We start from the raw sequence: 6,000 nt of genomic DNA, 5'->3' as shown, positions 1-6,000 counted from the left end.
ATGTCTTCATTGCAGAAGTGTCTGTTCATATCTTCTGCCCATTTTTTGATATTATTATCTGTTTTGTGTGTGTTGAGTTTGAGGAGTTCTTTATAGATCCTGGATATCAATCTTTTGTCTGTACTGTCATTTGCAAATATCTTCTCCCATTCCGTGGGTTGCCTCTTTGTTTTCTTGACTGTTTCCTTTGCTGTGCAGAAGCTTTTGATTTTGATGAAGCCAGGCAGGTGGCCCCGGCGCTGGAGTGATCCCCTCACGTTTTTCACCCATTCACCCATCTACCTCCCCTCTGATACCCAGCAGTTTTTTCTCTATAGTTAAGAGTCTGTTTTTTGGTTTATCTCTTTTTTCTTTGTTTTGTTTCTTCAGTTCCACTTATAAGTGAAATTATATAGTATTTGTCTTTCTCTGACTGATGTATTTAACTTAGCATTATACCCTCTAGTTCCATCCACGTTGTTACAAATGACAAAATTTCATTCCTTTTTATGGCAGAATAATATTCCATTGTGTATATAGACCACATGTTCTTTATCCATTCATCTATTGATGGCCACTTGGTATGCTTCCATAGTTTAGCTATTGTAAATAATGCTTCAATAAACATAGGGAGCCTATAACTTTTCAAACTAGTGTTTTTGTATTCTTTGTGTAAATCCCCAGTAAGTGGAATTACTATGTTCCACTACATAATGGATAATATAGTAATTCTATTTTTAATTTTTGAGAAACCAGTTTGCATTGCCACCTATGGTGCAAGGGGGTTTCTTTTTCTCCATGTCCTTGCCAACACTTGTTGTTTCTTGTGTTTTTTTATTTTAGCCATTCTGAAACATGTGAGGTGATATCTCAGTGTGATTTTCATTTGTATTTCCCTGATGATGAGTGATGTTGAGCATCTTTTCATGTGTCTGTTGCCCATCTGGATATGTTCTTTGGAGAAATGTCTGTTCATGTCTTCTGCCAAGGGGACATTTAAAAACCCTTCAAATGACTATAATGTGAAGCAGAGGTTTAGAACAACCATTTAATTCCTTTCACTCAGAATAGTAGCTTATCTTGATTTCTCTTGTTCCTATAATGAATTTCTTTAATGAATTTAAAGAACACTATTTAGTGATTTATATTTACCTAGAAACTTCTCTCTTCCTCCAGTACATATTTTCCCTCTCTGGTATTCCTTAGGTTCACTTTGTTTATCTGCCTCTGGCCCCTTCAGCAATTTTATTTTATTTTATTTTCATTAATCCTTTTTGCTAAGTGATAAAATTATTTCAGGCTATTAACTTTTATTCTAACAAATATCTATGTATGGTATTTATTGATATATGCTACTTTTATTATCAGTAGTTTTTTAGATAGTCTGTAATTACTGTTTTGACTGCCTGTTTTATCTAAGTATTGTTTTCAGAGGGCTATTTTCCCCCCATTTTCAAGTAAGTGGGATTATTTTCATAATCATGTCTAGTTTTATTGTTGTCACAGAAGTTCTTATGAGTTACCTGGACAATGCTTCTAAAATAGCTGCTTGATCTTTTCAAAAAATTGTATTATCGAAGTACATCTGCTTTATCATAATTGAAATGTGTAGCACCAGGCACTTAAAAAAGGGAAAGCAAGATGTGGTCCATATACACTATGGAGTATTATGCCTCCATCAGAAAGGATGAATACCCAACTTTTGTAGCAACATGGACGGGACTGGAAGAGATTATGCTCAGTGAAATAAGTCAAGCAGAGAGAGTCAATTATCATATGGTTTCACTTATTTGTGGAGCATAACAAATAGCATGGAGGACATGGGGAGTTAGGAGAAGGCAGTTGGGGGAAATTGGAAGGGGAGGTGAACAATGAGAGACTATGGACTCTGAAAAACAATCTGAAGGGTTTGAAGCGGGGCGGGTGGGAGGTTAGGGGAACCAGGTGGTGGGTATTAGAGAAGGCACGGATTGCATGGAGCACTGGGTGTGGCACAAAAACAATGAATACTGTTATGCTGAAAATAAATTTTAAAAAATGTTTTTTTTTTTAAAAAAAAAAAAGGGAAAGCAACTGATATAAGTGCGTTTAATAAACAGAAAAAGAAGTGGCACCAGCTGCCCTTCCATCCAGGCAAATTGGCTTCCTAGTTTTATTCTTCTTCTTGAGAAGAAAGTACTTGAGACTGGATGCACCAGAATCCCAGGTGTGTACTCAGAATTAAGGTTTTTTCATTGCTTCCCTTACACACCCTTGTTTATCAGAAGCAAGTCCACTCTAAAGTCAGTACATTAAGCAGGAGTCAGCAAATGTCTTCCATAAAGGGGCAGGTAGTAAGTATTTTAGGCTTTGTGTGTTGAGTTACTAATATTACATGGAATGTATTTAGAATTTTAAAAATCCATTATTTATCCGAAAAACACAATTAATGAAGCATTCTATATTTTTATTGCTAAATCTGACAACCTAATTTATAGGGTCTCTGGTGTCTGTGGCAACTACTAAGCTCTGCCATTCTAGTGGGAAAACAATCACAGAATTTCATAAGTAAATGGGTGAGGCTGTGTGCCAATTAAACTTTATAAAAATAGGCAGTGGACTATATTTGGCTCAGGGGCCATAATTTGTCTACCCCTGTATTAAACCAGTACTTTTCAATGTTTAATGTGCATCAGAATCACATGGAGAGCTTGTTAAAACACTGGTTTCTGAGCTCCATCCCCAAAGTTTATGATTCAGTAGTTGGGGAGAAGCCCAATAATTTGCATTTTTATCAAGTTCTCTGGTAATGCTGCTGGTGGTGGTGGCCTGTGGGTCACGCTTTGAGTACCACTGCATTATAAGAAATGCCTGTTGTGTTTTTATTCCTAAAATCCACTCAGAGGAACACATTTTATTCATTCAAAAATTTCACCAATCTTATAAGACAAAAAATTTAAGTGTTGAAATTTAAATATTCTCATGGCCGGATCTTCTACATCAGCACTGCTTCCCTAGCATTTATGGTACTTTTGGTTAATAAAGAGTCACTCTCTCTAAGGGAAGAATTAAAAAAAAAGGCACTGCACTTCCTTCAAACTCATACCTCACCAGGGTGCACAGCTTGATAAATTGAGCACAGGCTAGATTCCACAAGCTGATTTTTAGCATTCACTCTTCCCTTCAGGGGCCTTTGTGCCTTACACAAATGACACAACACTACTGGTGACCCTGCCGATCAGAAGAATGTCATCTACACTTTATTTATTAAAAAAAAAAAAAACCCAAACAACACATTCTAAATTTAAAATATTCAATAAGAATTTACTTCTTTCCTTGAAGTAAAACAAAAACAAAAAGAAAACCAACAAACAATATTCTCTTTTATTCATTTGGATTTGACAGACTTTTTTCAGTTTTAACGAGGTATAGCTGACAAAATCATAAGATATTTAAAGTGCACAATGATGATAGACAGTATTGATAAGCAGAATCCTATTTATAAGCTGACCAGCACCTGTGCTCTTTTTCTCCCTCAAGGGAAGAAATAAACACAATTTTTAGAAATCTCCTTTATACAGAAATTTTTCATTGCTGAACATGATTTATCATCTTCATCACATGGACAGACCTCAGGCTTAACAGCTCCAGTGTGTTAGCATAGTGAATATGGTCTGAACTGTTCTGGCTCTTTGGATTCATTTAAGGTTTCTTTATACCCTAATAGATAAACAGTATTTTACAAGTGTTCCATGACCCTTCAAAAGATTACATTCCCTATATGTAAGCGTAGAGTTGAAATATATTTGCTTATAAATGTATGATTTTTTGTTAATATTACCCATCTATTATATGGATGATCTATATTCCTACTTGGTGCCTTGATCTAATGACTCTATTATATATAGTATAATTCCCACGAAGTCAGAGAGAATGGTCTCATGCATGATTCTATATCCCTGGCACCTTGCACAATATATGGAACACAGTAGGCACTCACTTATTAAATGAGTAAAATTTTTGGCTATAAAATGGAATGGAATGCAATTGTTCCCAGTTGCCCATTCAAACAAAAAGTGAATTTTTATGTTTTTTTTTTTTTTTTGACAGAGAGAGATCACAAGTAGGCAGAGAGGAAGGCAGAGAGAGAGAGAGAGGGAAGCAGGCTCCCTGCTGAGCAGAGAGCCCGATGCAGGACTCAATCCCAGGACCCTGAGATCATGACCTGAGCCGAAGGCAGCGGCTTAACCCACTGAGCCACCCAGGTGCCCCTGAATTTTTATCTTTTATATACTTTTTCCCTATTGGACTTACAGCAGATCTTCCAATCAGGAGTCAATGCTGTGTTTCATCCTGAAGATACACTTCTCCCCAGCACTTCAGTTTTGAAGGCAGGTTCTACTCAGGCTTTATGTTGATCTTAAAAGCTTTTAAAATATAAACATAGAAAACAAAATAATAGAAAAGACATGAACTAAAATATTGACATTGCACTCTGAATGACTCTTTGTTATTAGTATTATTATTTAAAATTCAATTAATTAACATCTATTGTATCATTAGTTTCAACTGTAGAGTTCATTTATTCATCCCTTACACATTATACCCAGTGCTCATTACATCATGTGCCCTCCTTAATGCTCATCACCTACCCATTACTCCATTCTCCCACCCACCTCCCCTCCAACAACCCTCAGTTTGTTTCGTATAATTAAGAGTCTCCTTGGGTTTGTCTCCCTCTCTGACTTCATCTTATTTTATTTTTCCCTCCATTCCCTTATGATCTTTTGTTTTGTTTCTTAAATTCCACATATGAGTGAAACCAGGATAATTGTCTTTCTCTGGTTGACTTATTTCACTTAGCATAATACCCTTCAGTTCCATCCACATTGTTGCAAATGTTAAGATTTCATCCTTTTTGATGGCTGAGCAATATTTCACTGTATACATATGTACAATATCTTTATCCATTCATCTGTCAATGGACATCTGGGCTCTTTCCAGTTTGGCTAACGTGGTCATTGCTGCTATAAACATTGGGATGCAGGTGCCCTTTTTGGTCACAGTGTTTCTAACCTTTGGATAAATACATAGAAGTACAGTTGCTGGATTATAGGGTACTATTACTTTTAACTTTTTGAGGAATCTCCATACTGTTTTCCAGAGTGGCTGTGCAAGACTGCATTCTCACCAACAGTGTAAGAGGGTTTCCCTTTCTCTGCATCCTCACCAACACGTGTTGTTTCCTGACTGGTTAATTTTAGTCATTCTGACTGGTGTGAGGTGGTATCTCATTGTGGTTTTGATTTGTGTTTCCCTGATGCTAAGTGATATTGAGCATTTGTTCATGTGTTTTTTGGACATTCGGATGTCTTCTTTGGAGAAATGTCTGTTCATGTCTTCTGCCCATTTCTTGATTGGATTATTCTTTGGGTGTTGAGTTTGATAAGTTCTTTATAGATCTTGGATACCAGCCCTTTATTTGATATGTCATTTGCAGATATTTTCTCCCATTCTGTCAGTTGCTTTTTGGTTTTGTCGACTGTTTCCTTTGCTGTGCAAAAGCTTTTTATGTTGATGAAGTTCCAAAAGTTATTCTTTTGCCTTTATTTCCCTTGCCTTTGTAGACGTGTCTAGAAAGAAGTTACTGCAGCAGATATTAAAGAAGGTGATGCCTGTGTTCTCCTCTAGGATTTTGTTGGATTCCTGTCTCACATTAGGGCTTTCATCCATTTTTGAGTCTATTTTTGTGTATGTTGTAAGGGAATGGTCCAGTCTTATTCTTCTGCATGTAGCTATCCAATTTTCCCAACACCATTTATTGAAGAGGCTGTCCTTTTTCCACTGGATGTTCTTTCCTGCCTTTTTGAAGATTAGTTGACTATAGAGTTGAGGGTCCATTTCTGGATTTTCTGTTCTGTTCCATTGATCTGTGTGTCTGTTTTTTGTGCCAGTGCCATATTGTCTTGATGATTCTTTTAATTTATTTAATTTTGCTTTTGTTTTTTAGTATTTTCTAGATGTTCTATAATGAACAGGCAT

This window comes from Enhydra lutris, unplaced genomic scaffold, assembly GCF_002288905.1.
Source record: "Enhydra lutris kenyoni isolate GAN:26980312 unplaced genomic scaffold, ASM228890v2 scaffoldscaffold56, whole genome shotgun sequence".
NCBI classification, from domain to species: Eukaryota; Metazoa; Chordata; class Mammalia; order Carnivora; family Mustelidae; genus Enhydra; species Enhydra lutris.
The sequence above is the reverse complement of the archived record's forward strand: the minus strand, read 5'-3'. Positions refer to the sequence as shown.